Source organism: Rattus rattus, chromosome 9 (assembly GCF_011064425.1).
Source record: "Rattus rattus isolate New Zealand chromosome 9, Rrattus_CSIRO_v1, whole genome shotgun sequence".
NCBI lineage: Eukaryota > Metazoa > Chordata > Mammalia > Rodentia > Muridae > Rattus > Rattus rattus.
Window position 1 is genome coordinate 17,408,261 of NC_046162.1, and position 14,739 is coordinate 17,422,999.

Consider the following 14,739-nt stretch of genomic DNA (forward strand, 5'->3'; position numbering starts at 1 on the left):
CTCATGAACGTGGCTAGTCTCTCAAGCCAGGCTTCTTTCACTCATTGTCTTCCTGATGTGGGGCTCACCACCTACGGGGCAGTCACTCGGCCCTGGCCCTACAGGCATCAGCCACAGAGCAGGTTGCAAGCTAAACACCACGCGCAGGAAACTAAGTTCGCAAGACAGCAGTCTTGGTGCGCATGCGCAAAGCAGCATTGCTCCGTCGCGCCCCCTAGCGGTTAACTCTTGACACTGCCCGTGCTGACAGAGCGCGTGCGCAGACGTGGAAGCGGGTTGCGGAGCTTCCTGGAGGCTCCACTGAGTCTCGGGTAGGCGGGAACTGGGCGTCCGGGTGCAAGATCCCTTCAACTCCCATTTCGTGTCCAGAAAAGCCAAAGTGCAGAAACTAGCTTTGTCTTGCATCTGGCAGGGGAGAGTCCTGAGTGGGACGCTAACTCACTGTTTTGATTATAGCCAAAATAGGCAGGTAGTTGCATGCCACCCACATCCCTGAAAATTGCCTGCTTCTGCTCCCCCAAAACACTATAAAAAGTCCCAGCTCCCGGACATCCCCAGTCAATAAAAATCCTCTTGCGTCCTTCCAGGCGGTCACCCTCATCCTCCAGCCAGGGAACACCTAGGAGCCCGCAGCCCGCCCAGTTAACCAGGGGACAAGGTTGTGTCCTGAAGGCCATTGTTGGTGAGGCTCTGCCCTTCGGAAGCTGTGGTACTGACTACTTCGAAGCCCTGAGGGGACCTGCAGAGTTCTGATTCAGGACCCACAGAGGCCTTGTGCTGTGGAAAGTACATCACAGAGAATTTGGTGCTTGCTGTTATTAGAGGGCTATTTTCTCCTGGGCCAGCCCCCAGCAAAAACAGGAAGTGAGGCTTTTAAGAGATGATCCTAGGAGCTTGAAATTTAAGCTGACCTCCTCTGTCTGTAGCCACAAAGCTGTAGCCTAGAGTGGTGGCTCATGTCTTTAATCCCAGCACTTGAGAGGCAGGTGGTGAGTACGGGCCAGCCTGGTCTACAAAGCAGACCCTACAGAGAAGCCCCTTCTCAAAAAGGCAAACCAAACCAAAATCAGAAAAGCGTCCACCCTGCGTCCAGTACCCTGACTTTAGTATGGGGGCGGCGGGGGGGGGGGAGATACTTCCCCCTCCCCCACCCCTAGTGAGAGAGATGAAAATGGCAGCTATAGGATACCAGCGGTAATATTGTGGTTGGCTGTCCTCCAAATCATCAATTTTAGGAGCTGAAAGGACTTAAGAGATTCTGTAGTAGTGTCCTTAAGAAGCCACTGCTGGCTGTGGTAGCCCTGCCTTTAGCCGTAGAATTAAAGGAAGAGAAGGCAGAATCAGGCCGAGTTTTGTGAGTCTGAGGCCAGTCAGTATACACAGCGAGTTCCAAGACAGGTTGACTACATAGAGACCCCGTTTCAAAATAAATAGGTAAAGAAACCAAAAAACAAATTAAAGAGCCATAAGCCTTGGAATATGGGCAGAGTCCTTGATTACCAGGTGTGAGGTTCCCTCCCCTACAGACGTCCTCGTCAGAAAATAAAATTATTAGACACTGTTTGGAACAAGCCCCGTGACAGGGATCTGAGTTCAGAGCAACGTGTATCTTCCATCAGGGTTCAGGGTAAGCTCATTCAGGGCTAGAAGGCAGGGATCTCCCCAGCACGAGACAAGTGTGGCTTCCCTGTGCAAGTCTGTGGAGAACCAGACAGACACATTACATGTGGCAGGGCTCACCAAAGGATTTTCGCTTGTCTTGGGACTTGTCTTGGAGCAGCCACAGGACATCTGCACGAAGCCCCATGGGCGTTGGCATCTCCCCTGACGGCTTGAATAGGCTATCTTCAGGTTAAAAGAGCAGGCTTGGGAATCTGAACAAGTATCCTGGATTTCTGTTTGGTTTCCCTAGTGTCAGAGAGCTTTTGGAATTGAAAAACCCTTCTGTCTGGAGCCATCTTTACCCACCTCCTGATTCCTGAGATCCTCCACAGTCTGGGCAGGGACCCAGGGTGCTGCCTCTCCTACTCCATGTTCCACCCACAAGCTCAGTTCTGCTAATTGCACTTCTGGTGCTGCTGGAGGAACACTGAGTTCTCCAGGGATAAGCAGCAACCAGTTTGGTGGGTAGTTTCACCAGCACCCCTAAAATGGGGTGCTGTGGAGTCGAGAGCTTTAAAATCATGGAGCTCTTCCTCCCAGGCTTCTTCAGAATCTTTAGTGACCTCTTCTTTCCCAGAGGCTTCGTTAACCCTTCCCCTACCCAATCTAAGCCCTCACCAGAGGAAGTTACAGAGTTTGTGCTCTATAAGCCCCACACTGCACTTCCATAGCAGCCCATTATGCAGAAAGTTGGGTCTTTGTTTAGAGAACTTGCAAAATATTTATACTTAAATGTTTCTATTTACGTGCGTACCGTTTGTCCGTATCTGTGTGCGTATACGTGCAGATACACTCAGAAGAGGGCGTCGGGTCCTTCGGAGATGGAATTACAGGAGCTGGGAGCTGCTCAGCAGGAGCTGTAACTGCTCCTGACTGCTAAGCCATCCATCTTGCCAGCCCTTGCCTGTAGAACATTCTTATTAAATTTAAATTTAAGACTTTTACATTTTAACCCCCACCCCTCTTCCCTCCCTTTAACTCCTCTTGATTCCTGCTCTCGGAATTCATACCCGGGATACTTGACAACTACTACCTTCTCCTCCTTCCTCACCCTCTTCTTCCTGCCCCTCCTCCCTCCTCCTACTCTTTCCCATTTCCCTCCCCTCATCCCCCTCTGGCACAACCTATGAGTCCATTATAGAAATATTTGAAAACCACGATGTTAAGAGTAAAGCCAGCATTGATCTCCTTCTCCTTCAAGGCTCATCCTGATTCACTTTTCATTCAGAACAAGCCCTGTTGCTAGAGTTTGGTTTCATTTTGTACTCTGGCTACTGGAACCTTTTCCTTGTATGGTTGTTGGTGTCCCGGGAGTCTTGGGAGTAACGCACATGCTGTTGAACCTTGTTTGTGGGTTTGCCTAATGTCTGTATGTCGTCTATCCCACCGGTTTCAGCGGTGTCTTTGTTTACAGGCTGTCTCAGCTAACCAGTTCTTCAAAACTCAGCACAGTCGACACCTTCCACGCGACGGGCTTGCAGTGTCAAGAGCTCAGCTTTTGTAAACCTTCCCTACACGGACTGCATTTTCCTTCTGTTACAGCAATATGGATATGCAACTTATTTTCTTGGTCGGGCTGAAGTAGGGAATGTACTGTTTGTTAGTGGATGGCTCCTGTTCCTAATAGAGGATCTCACACTTTGTAAAGCACCAGGGAATAAATGCGTTCAGCCTTTTATGGTGGACAGTGTTAAGTTTCAAACCCCTGACAAAGCGCTGAGGTGTCAACTTAACATATCAAAGCAGATCCGACTGCCAGGCTCCCCCAGCATCCCTCAGGCCCAACCTGTAACAGGCCATAGCTGGCATGTTCCACCCCCTACCCTGAACGCTGCAGCCCATGGGGTTGGGTTGCTCTTCCCTAAGTAATACAGCAGTTTTGTATACTTGCCCCTTTTGTACCTTTGCTGCCCTCCTGGCTAATGCACCTTGGTGTTCTCTCTCTCTCTCTCTCTCTCTCTCTCTCTCTCTCTCTCTCTCTCTCTCTCTCTCTCCCTTCCAGACCCTCCCCCTTTCCCCACGTGGCCAAGCTCAGTCTTGTTCACTCTGGACTCTCAGTCGTCTCCGGCTCTGCCTACACTCTCCCACATACCTGCAATAAACTTCCCTTCTACCACACCCAGGAGTGGAGTCCTTTCCCTTCCTTCCTTCCTTCCTTCCTTCCTTCCTTTCTTCCTTCCTTCCTTCCTTCTTTCCTTCCCTTTTTTTTTTTGATCTGAGTCTTTAAAAATATTTATTTATTTGTATGTATATAAGTACTCTGTCTTCAGCCACACCAGAAGAGGGCATCAGATCCCATTACAGATGGTTGTGAGCCACCACGTGGTTGCTGGAATTTGAACTCAGGACCTCTGGAACAGCAACCAGGGCTGTCCTCCTCTTCCTCTTTTTTTTTTTAACTCAGGAATTCAGAATTTACAAAGTGAAGATGTTTCCCTTAACGTAACTTTGTTTAAAACAGCATTCCGCTGTAAAGTGAATGCCTTGGTAGAGCCGAGGGTGAAGGAGGGGAAGAAGTCCCTTGTACTTTTATTGAGAACTTTAGATTTGGAGGAATGAAGAGACACCAGTTAGCCAGCAGGGAAGAACAGACTGCCTGCTTCCTCTCCAGAGAGGCCCCAACAGCCTGCTAGTTGTAACCGTTCACCCTGAAGTATACACTGTAGCTTTTCCGAGGCTATCTCCTTTATGTTTGTCCAGACAGCAAAAACATCACTCTTGATTTTTATCACTGCAGGGTGACGTAGGTCTTGCCCATAACTGCGCCTTCTCTGTGGCTTGAGTTGATTCAGAATATCCAATTCCCAAGACAGACAGATGCTGGGCCCCTTCAGCAGAGAACGGGTGTGGGCTGGGGTGAGTCACCTGCCTTGTCACCGCCTACAGCTCGGCTCAAAGCCTTTGGGAATCAAAACAGTTCTCTAGAGAGGCAGAGGAGGCTCTCCTTAGAGATAGCAGCTTGGGATCCTGCAAGACCACAGATGTCCCTGTGCTGGTGGGTCAGAGTCCAGGCTAGCGAGGGCCATGTGGTTAGACAGCTACGGTAGAAAGGAGTTCCATTTCTGGACTTAGACTCTTACTTGGGCTCTGCCAGGAGGTAACTGTCTCTGTAAAGGAAGGACACTAACTCTTTGTTTCTATCTCTTTCTTTTTTTTTTTTTCTTTTTCTTTTTCTTTTTTCTTTTTTTCGGAGCTGGGGACCGAACCCAGGGCCTTGCGCTTGCTAGGCAAGTGCTCTACCACTGAGCTAAATCCCCAACCCCCCTCTATCTCTTTCTTAAAATTACCTCCAGTCCCATTGTGCCAAGGGTAGAAGGGTTACATGAAGTGAATACCTCTCCTCTTCCCATCCACAATGGTGTCCCAAGTCTCTACGTATGAGCTATAGTAATGAATAAAATGCTAAGACTCTTTTAGTAGCACAGGAGAGACTAAGTCCGCCTTCCCAGGGTGGAAATGAGCAGGTGAGATAGAATTTAACAGAGGAGAGGACACTTGAGTTAGGCCCTAAGAACAGTTTGCCTCTAGGGAATGTTGGGTACTACTATGCCAGTGGAATGTGGAGGAGAGGAGGGTGAAAGCAGATGAGACTTGAAGATCTATCGGGATCTAGTAGGAAAAGGCCTTTGTAGGCTATGCAGATTTGGGACCTTTTCCTGAGGGCACAGGACGGACTTGAACTGCTTTATTAATATTAGTATTATTAGTATTGACGCTTTTAGTGCTGGGCATTTGCATGCTATACAAGGACTCTGCTCACTGAGATATATCATGAGGCCTCTCTCCCCTTTTCAGAAGAAATCGAGATAAGATCTTACTAAATTGTCTATGTTGGCCTTGCACCCTTTCTCCCTTGGCCTCCTGACCTGGGATTGCAGGTGCACCTCACGCTGCCTAGTTCTCACGGTTAATGAAACTGTGTTGTAGAGAGAGCCCCATGACAGAAATGCAGGGAATGAATTGGAAGAGTCAACAATGATAGATAGATAGATAGATAGATAGATAGATAGATAGATAGAATATGACAGAAAAGAAAATTTGAGGGCTAGAAGAGTGGAGCACACAGGATTATCTAAAACCAATATTCTGTGCTCCTGATTCAACTGCCTCTGGGTGTTTGTTTGTTTGTTTATGTGCCCCTTCCTAATGTAGCCTTGGCTGACTATCATGACTTCAAGAACAATCACGGGGGTCTGTGTCCTGTTAGGATTTTGAACCTATTGCATTTCCCTGTTCTATTTACCAACACTTCAGAGAATCCTTGGGAATCAATCAGGAAACCATTGCTAGCCTCTTCTGCTGACTCTGTTGCCTGGCATTGGAACCGGGACTCTGGGTTGGTCATGAGATTGCTGCTGTCCTTGTTCTTTCCAAAAGGAAGGACTAGACACTGGTCTCGTTGTAAGATGCCCGACAAGCAGGAACTCAAGAACACTGGATTAATAACCAAATTTGGGATCTCAGTCTTAAGAGAGATGGGACGGTGAAATTCAGGACAGCCCTATATGGTGACCAAACATGTCTGAGTACCTTGGTTTAAATTTAGATCAGTTATATAAAGTGTAATCAGAAAATCAAAAGCACACAGCTTCTCAGTACCTCTTGGCTGGGGTCACACATGCTGGGGTTACACATGCTGGGGTCACACGTGCTGGGGTCACACGTGCTGGGGTCACACATGTTCCCCTTGCTTGTTCTATTTGTTCATGAAGCTGTCATCTAATGATGCTTGGATCAACAGACTTTAGCTGTCAATCAAGTAGTTTCCTGCTACCTATGGTGTTCAATTTAGCCTTAATTATCAATTTGACACAGTCTAGAGCTGTCTGAGAGGAAAGCTTAGATTGGGAAATTGCCTAGATTGGCTTGGCTTGTGGGCATGTGCAGGGGATTGTCTTGATTGTTAATTGATGTAGGAGCCAAGCCCACTGTGGGCGGTGCCATCTTGCTGTAGGCGGTCTTAGGCTATATAAGAAGGCAAAAGCCAGCACGCAGCATTTCTCCAGGAGTTCTCCCTCAAGTTCCTATCCTGATTTCCCTTGCAGATCTACCATGACCTGGACACATATGATGAAATAAATATTTTTCTCCCCCAAGTTGCTTTTGGTTAGAATGCTTTATCATAGCAACAGGGAGGAAAATAGAACACATGGTTAATTTAACGATTGACACTCTAGTGCATAGCTAGGGTAAGATATAGACACCCCTTGGCTATGTTTTCAAGCAACCAGGAGACACTATTATTATTTTATTCTAGTTGGGAACATCAACACCATGAAAACCAATTAAAGCACAGAAAAGTAGACAGTTGGGCATGAGTGGAACAGACTATAATTACCACAGACCCTGAGAAAGAAGAAGAAAGGGGTTAGACCTTTCGGTCTCCTCAAGTTGCAAGTTGGATCTACTGAAATCAACCTCAGAGGTCTGAGCCAGATCCAACTAGTTGTAGCAGCACTCTACCTGGTCTCCATGGGGCTGTGGCCCTGCATTCACCTGGTTTTCTTAGTCTGCATTCCCTAGAAACCAAGCTTTCCCATCCATCCTTCAAGGTTCAGACCAAACGCCTCTGTTTTGTTTTTTGTTTTGTTTTGTTTTGTTCTGTTTTCCATGAAGATTTGTCCCTCTCACTCCGGGATGGGTGATGTCTTCTTTGCTTGATCGTGTTTGTGATTTCACCGATTCCATTGGGTGGTGAGGTAGTTGTTAGCAGGGCACATGGTCTGATTGCTTTCTCTAACTGAGGAGGCTAGACTGGAGTGGATCTTCACTCAGAAATTGTTTGCTTAATGGATGAAAATAGTTAAACAGATTTCATTCTCCCTGGCACTTCAGCTATATAAAATTGGTTCTATAAGATTAGTACTAAAATCAGAATGGACTGCTCCTGTTTTCTGGGTCCAGTTTCCAGCAGGACACATAAAGAGTGGTTGGGGACTTAGTTTGGTGGCAGAGTGCGGGATGTCATACAGGTGATGTGGATACAGGATAGAACTAGGCCTGTCATTGGACAAGAAGGAAGGATGGGTGGGAGAAAAGTTTTGGGGAAGGGGAGAAGACTGGAATGGAAAGGAGGAAGAGACAAGGAGAGACTTGAGAGTAGCCGCGGAGAGAGCATGGAGGCTGACGTTAAGATTCCACTCTGTGTATTTACAGGTTGTTATGAATATTCTTTTTTTTTTTTTTTTTTTTTTTTTTTTTTCGGAGCTGGGGCCCTGGGGCCCGAACCCAGGGCCTTGCGCTTCTTAGGCAAGCGCTCTACCACTGAGCTAAATCCCCAACCCCTGTTATGAATATTCTTAAGGGATGGATGTGTACATGACTTTGTATGTTTAAGTGGGCAATTATATCTTATCAATTGGATCAGAGGTTATTGTGTTGTGTGTTCTTTCTTGTAGCGATTTAATTGAATTCAAGAGAGTATGTGGTGGCTGGAGACACGTGTACGTCTGGCATGGTGGCAGCCTGCCTTGGGAACTAGATAGGGTAGAGAGATTGTTGCCAGGCTCAGAGAGAAGCCATTGGCAGTGCGATATGGGATAGAGGAAAGCGGGTGAGAGGCTTTGCTGACTGAGATTAAGATATCTATCAGGGGGTTGGGGATTTAGCTCAGTGGTAGAGCGCTTGCCTAGCAAGCGTAAGGCCCTGGGTTCGGTCCCCAGCTCCAAAAAAAAAAAGAAGAAAAGAAAAGAAAAAAGATATCAGATCTTGGGGTGCTACGGTGCTGGACCTAGAGCGGGTAAAAGGACTGCCTTATTTTTAATAATTTAACAACAACAGCAGAGCACTTGGCTATAGAATTTAGGCAATAGGTTTGATTCCCAGTCTCATAAACAACAACAAACCCCAAGATACAGAGAGATGAAATTGAAGGGATTCAAAGCAGGGTTTATATAAACATGGGACGAGTGTTCCACCCAGTTCCTCTAGGTCTTGCCCCTCGGGACCAAAGGAACAAAATGGGGTATGAGAGGCCAGAAGGCTTTTCCTTACTGCATGGAGTCAGAGAACCGGGGTTAAGTTCTGATGGCTCTTTGGTGACATCAAGGGTGCCTCCCTAACCTGATGGTATGTAGACCAACTAAGAAAAAAGTAAACTCTTTAGGATACAAAGCCTTACTTTTTTAGGCAAAGACCTCTTCATGTCTCCTACTAAACAAGCCTGGGGTCACTGTGTCCCCACATTCTCAGCCCCTCCTTTCTGTAAAGAAAGCCCTCACACACTAGCCCCTAATATCTGCCTAGAATAATTGAGTCCCTATTTATTTCCAAAGGATAGATCCAAAATAGTACTCAGAGAAGAGCATTTTTTAAAAGCTTACATTTGTTTTGTTTTGTTTCGTTGAGATAGGATTTCTCTATGTAGCTGGAACTACTAACTGTCCTTTAACTCAGCATGTAGACCAGGCTGGCCTTGAACTCACGGAGATCTTCCTGCCCATGCCTCCCAAGTGCCAGGATTAAAGGTGTGTACCACCATGTCTGGCATATTCTTTAACGTTATGTTTGATTTTGTGCACATTTGTACAGTCCAAGCCTAAGGACCACACCAGCTTAATTTTTGTCTGTCTCTGGGGTATAGCTTGGTGCAGATGCCCTCAGTTCTTTCTGGAGCTGGAGTTACAGGTGATTGTGAGCTGCCTGATGTGGGTGCTGGGAATTGAACTTAGGTCCTCTGAAGAGCAGTGCGTGTTCTGAATCACTGAGTCATTATTCCAGCATCTAGATCGTGTGTGTGTGTGTGTGTGTGTGTGTGTGTGTGTGTGTGTGTGTGTGTGTGTGTGTGGCTTGGTGGTAAAGGCCTTTACCCGCTGAGCCATCTTGCTGGCCCAAAGAGTGCATATTGTTGTGTTTTACTTTGCTGCCCTTCCGCTCTGAGCCTAGTTTCCCTACCTGTAACTCAGAGATAATGGTATCTGTCCCACCCACCTGTAGGGCTACTGGGAGGATCCAATGAGACAATGTGACAGCCTACGGACTGTCGGCGTCGGTACAAACGCTATAGGCTTAGCTTTGAATCTCTGCTCCAGGGCTTTGCCAAGACGGTTGCACATCTAGACAGTGACATCATGTGCGTGTTATTGGAGCCCAGGGTGGGGCACAGAAGACAGACCCAGAATCTTGGGGCAAGCTAGAATGTAAAAGGAGCTCCACCCACTGCCTGCCTGCAGAAAACCGAGTCTGTTGCCTTCCGTTTCCCTGGCTCCTAAACAGTCAGAGGTTTGCCCGCCTCTGTGCTGGGGCATGATGGGATCGCCGGCCAAGTGCAAGAACCACACCATTCTATTTCTCTATCTCCAGGGTAGAGCTTGGTACCTGGACGTGATGGGTATCCCAGATAAGAATTTTGTTCAACAAAATACGGGCATTGCGTTTCGTGAGACCTCCTCATTGCCCCTTTCTCATTTCCTCTGTGTTTGCGAATCCTACTTGTAAATTAACATGAAAGACCAGGACATGATTCCGAGAAATGGAGGCCTGACTCGTGCATAAGGATGACTGGCCTGCTTCAGAATATGAGTGTTATTAGGTTTGTTGATTCCAGTGGCCGTGAAGCAGACAGTGTGCCCATAACCAGACAGTTTACGAACACCTTCGTAGGCCCCCTGGTCACTGGAGCAGAAAGGAAATGATTTTGTTAACAAAGACTTGTATTTATTGTGTGTTTGACTCTGTTCTGGGTGCTTTGGGGAATAAGATAAAGGATGCTAGGCTTCTGAATTAGCAATTTTTTTTTCTTTTTTCTTTTTTTCAGAGCTGGGGACCGAACCCAGGGCCTTACGCTTGCTAGGCAAGCGCTCTACCACTGAGCTAAATCCCCAGCCCCCTGAGTTAGTAATTCTTAAAAGGAAGGTTACAGTGATGGCTGGAGGCTCGGGGGAATCCCGGCTGCAGGCAGCTTTTGCAGAGGACCAAGGGTGTGGTAGAGAATCACTGATTTAGAAGACAGGCGGAGGCGGGGTGATCCTCAGAAGCTGTAGGGCGGGGACGCTGTCTGGTGGAGGTGGAAGCGTGAGGAAACACAGGCGACCGTGGACACTTGCTTTCCTCAAGCTGTCTTTCTAACCCAGTCAGTTTTCTGGCCCAGTTGCTGCCTTACAAAATGCCACAAGCTCGGCAACTTAAAAGAAGGCATCCACGGCAACTTAAAAGAAGGCATCCACGTATTACGTCAAGGTTCTGGAGGTCAGAAATGCAGGCGTGGGGCTAGGGATGTAACCCAGTTGGTGAATGCTCACCTAGTATGCAAAGAACCCTGGGCTTAAGGCTTAGTCCTGCATTGAGCGCAGTAGCAGATGCCTGTAATCCGGGAGGTCGAGGCAGGAGGGTTATAAATTGTAAGTCGTCCTCAGTTAATCAGACAGTTCAAGACTGGCCTGGGCTACGCAAACCAACCAACCACCATTACCACCAAGAACAAAAAAGAAGCCTTCAGGCATAGTTTTCCCTGCTTTGGACATCACAAAAAAACCGGAACCAGCCAGTGTGCAGTCTGGGTAATGAACTCACTGCTTCTGAGCTCACTGAAGCTGTGGTGGAGTTCGTGTCCTCACAGTTGAAGACCCGAGCTCCCTGTTTTCCTGGTGTCATCTGGGTTGTTCTAGGCTCCCAGAGGCCGCTCCTCACACACCTTCTTTTTGTGGCCCCCCTCCATCTGCAGTCTAACAATAGCACATTAAACCTCCCTCACGTCTTGAACCCCGTACTTCCTTTCTTGTCTTCTGGGAGAAAGGGGTCTGCTTTGGAGGGTTCATGTGATTACGTGACCGACTGGAAACTAGAATTACCCTTGCAGAGATCACCTCTGCTGGGCGTCCTCGCATAATCACAGTCTTGGGAAGGGAGTAAGAAATCTTGCAGGCAGGAAGTTCGAGTTTCTGCTGTCACAGATAAATGAGAAAGCAAGGCTCATGGGGCTACCCTTAGGGCTGTACAGAAGGGAAGCTGGAAGCTACAGGTGACAAGCAGTGCATCAGGCAGCTTTGCCAGCAGCAGGTCGTCCTCACAGCAAAACTAAAAGCTTGCAGTGTTCACTTGCCTCTTTTTTCTGTTACAACACCGAAGACAAAGACAAGAAGAAGACAGCGACTCAGTGACAGCCCCCCGTGACGCCCCAGCATCAGCCTTCAGTACTGGGGATGAACCAACCATTCTGTAGAGCAAAGCAAGGAGCCCAATTCGTAGTATTCTTACCTCAGCTGTTTATCGAAAGGATAGTCCATTTCCGTGTGGAGTCAAATACTCAGCATCCTCGGGCTACACAAATTCTGACTTTTTACCTTCACAAAATCTGGTTTTCCCAGCAAGGGGAGGTCAGGGCCATCCCTGTTGTATACTCGCATGCCTGGTTACTGATTAAAGAACACGAGAAGAGCTGAGGGCCCACTTAGATCCAAGCAGGTCGAGGGAGGAGAGATCCGACCCCAGCCAGTAGCGGCCTCCAGGGTGGGATATGGAAACCTTTGTACCAAGCGTTATGGGCAGCGCTCAGGGCTCAGATTGGTTTTATGTTTTTAAAAGAGCTCTGACTTTGAGAAAAATAATTCGACTTAAAATTATCCTTGGGAGACAGGTTGGTAAAGAAGGCTGAGGCAGGTTTTTTGGGTAGATCTGTTTAAATAGGTCCCCAATTGATGGGAAAACGATGCTTCCGTGTTTTGTCATTGAGTTGGTTTATCTGCGTCTATGTGTATGAGCCTGCTCATCAGGGTATGGTCTGCAGGCATGCAGGTGCGTTGGGATGCCAGACAGGGCATCGGATGCCCTGGAACTGGAATTACAGGAGGTTATGAGCCACCATGGGTGTCAAGCATTGAGCCCATGTCCTTTGCAAGAGCAGCAAGTGCTCTTAACCTGAGCCATCTCGCTGGCCTTTTTTTTTTTTTTTTTTGAGGACTTTTGTTCTTTAATAAAACCAGCACTGGTTATGGAGTCTGAAGACTGGGTTAAGTATCAATTCCAACATGAGTTCTGTGTCTTTGGGCATTTTTTTTTTTTTTACTTCTTATTGGTTCTTAATTTCATAGTCATGTACCCCAATCCCACTCATCTCCCCATCCCCTCACCCTCCACCCTTGTAACCTCCCCCACAACAGAGAAACAGAAACCTCATGGTGGAAGCTGTAGTGTGTGTCCCAGTGTGTCCCACAGTACACCCGTTGGCCCACATTTCTTTGCGGCTCTCCTGATCCCAGGGACAGCTCTCGCACCCACTGTAGGTGGCAAGGGTGGCGGAGGGCATCCCTCTCTCGTCCACCCTGCTGCACACAAACAAGTTGGGACCAGCTCTTCCATGCTCACACCCTTGGGGCTCACTCACCCAGACTTTCACCACCAGGGTCAGCTCTTCTGTGCTGCCCAGTCGAGGTTCAGGGCCCGTTCTCCTCCCGTTCTCCTCCCGTTCTCTCGTTCTCCCAAGGGCTGCAGCAGGTGAGGTGCAATAGAGAGGGAAGGGGATCTCTCCCTCGCTGACACCACCATACAGCCGACAAGAGGCAGGGCTGCCTCGCCCACAACCCTCCCACACAGTGCTAGCTGTACTATGCTGCCCAGGGGAGATGCAGGGACCTCTCTCCTGAACAGTAGGTGGGGGGCGGGGCCAGCTCTCCTGCCTGCCATAGGTGGCAAGGGGAGAAGAGGGAGGCACTTACCTATGTCACCATATGGCAGACAAGTGGCAGGGCCAGCTCTCCCATGCTCATGCCCTTGGGGTGCTCACCCACACCTTAGCCACCAGGGTCAGCTCCACTGTTACAGGCAAGTGGAGCTCATTTTTATTTTCCAAGTCCAGGCAAGGTGCAGAGACTGCTCTCCCAAGTGCTGCAGTGGCGAGGGGTGGGGGTAGCTCTTCTCCCTGGTGACTCCAGGGCCAGGTCTCCCAGCTGCTGCACACGTCAAGGGGGGGAGAAGGATACCTCTCTCTTCTCCGTGCCACCTCACAGAAGACAAGTGTCAGGGACAGAGACAGCTCTGTTTACAGGGTGATGTGCAGGGACTGCTTTCCCCGAAGCTGCTAGGGGCGGGGTCAGTTCTCTTGCTCTCATGCCCCCAGGGCTCCCAAGATGTTGGACAAGTTTTTGAACACCTTTGAACCTTGGTTCTACTTCTGAACACTGATCCAAGTATCAAGATCTGCCTCATGATGTCAGAAAGAGTATGTGAAGAGTCTGGCAGAGAGCTCAATTGGTGATCTTCAGCACTCACGTTAAAAAAATGTGTGTGAACCAGTGTGTCTGTATCATGTGCTTGGCGCTCTTTAAAACACACATTAAGGGGTTGGGGATTTAGCTCAGCGGTAGAGCGCTTGCCTAGTAATCGCAAGGCCCTGGGTTCGGTCCCCAGCTCCGAAAAAAAAGAAAAAAAAAAACCCACACATTAATTTTAATGTGTGCACATGCACATCCTTATTTGCATGGTGTGCACGTGGAGGTCAGAGGGCAATGTGGGAGTGGGTTCTCTCCTCACGCAGTGTGGAATCTGTAGCTGGGATGTAGGCTGTCAGGTTTGGCAGCAAGCATCTTACCTGCCAAGCTTCTCTCTGGTCCCGTGTTTGTTCTTCTTTGCATTTAAGCATTCAGTAAATCGATCTTGCAGAAATCATTGATCAAGCCTGTTTGGTGACGGTTGAGAGCTTCTGAGCAGAAAAACCTGAGCCTATGTGTTTATTTTTCAAGTGTACTCTGTGTAATATTTTTATAGTGTTGCCTAAGTTTAGCTGTTCACTGTTAATGCCACTACCATTTTTATTTTCAAAAAGAAAAATTGTAGGCTTATTTTTTTTTCCTTCAGACCCAGAGTGTTATGTAGCCCAGGTTGGCCTGAAACTCCCTGCATAGCTGAGGACAGTCTTGAACTCCCTACCCTCCTACCTCCATCCCTCGAGTGCTGGGATTACAGGAGTGTGCCAACGTGACTATTTTTCCCTCAGTGCTGTGTGTTGAACCTGCTGTCTCATGCATGCGAAGCAGGGTCTGTACTACCGAGCTACATCTTCAGCTCACTTCATACTTTTTTTTTTTCTTTTCTTTTTTTTCAGAGCTGGGGACGGAACCCAGGGCCTTGCGCTTGCTAGGCAAG

The 14,739-nt window shown here is 48.1% G+C and overlaps 1 long non-coding RNA gene across 1 annotated transcript; it reads left to right on the forward strand.

Annotated features, from left to right (window-relative positions):
• The first annotated feature begins 260 nt into the window (after positions 1-260).
• On the forward strand, positions 261-3,347 carry LOC116909979. Its single transcript, XR_004389120.1, has 2 exons — positions 261-311; positions 3,077-3,347. It is a non-coding gene; the product is annotated as an uncharacterized LOC116909979 (long non-coding RNA).
• The last annotated feature ends 11,392 nt before the right edge of the window (positions 3,348-14,739 follow it).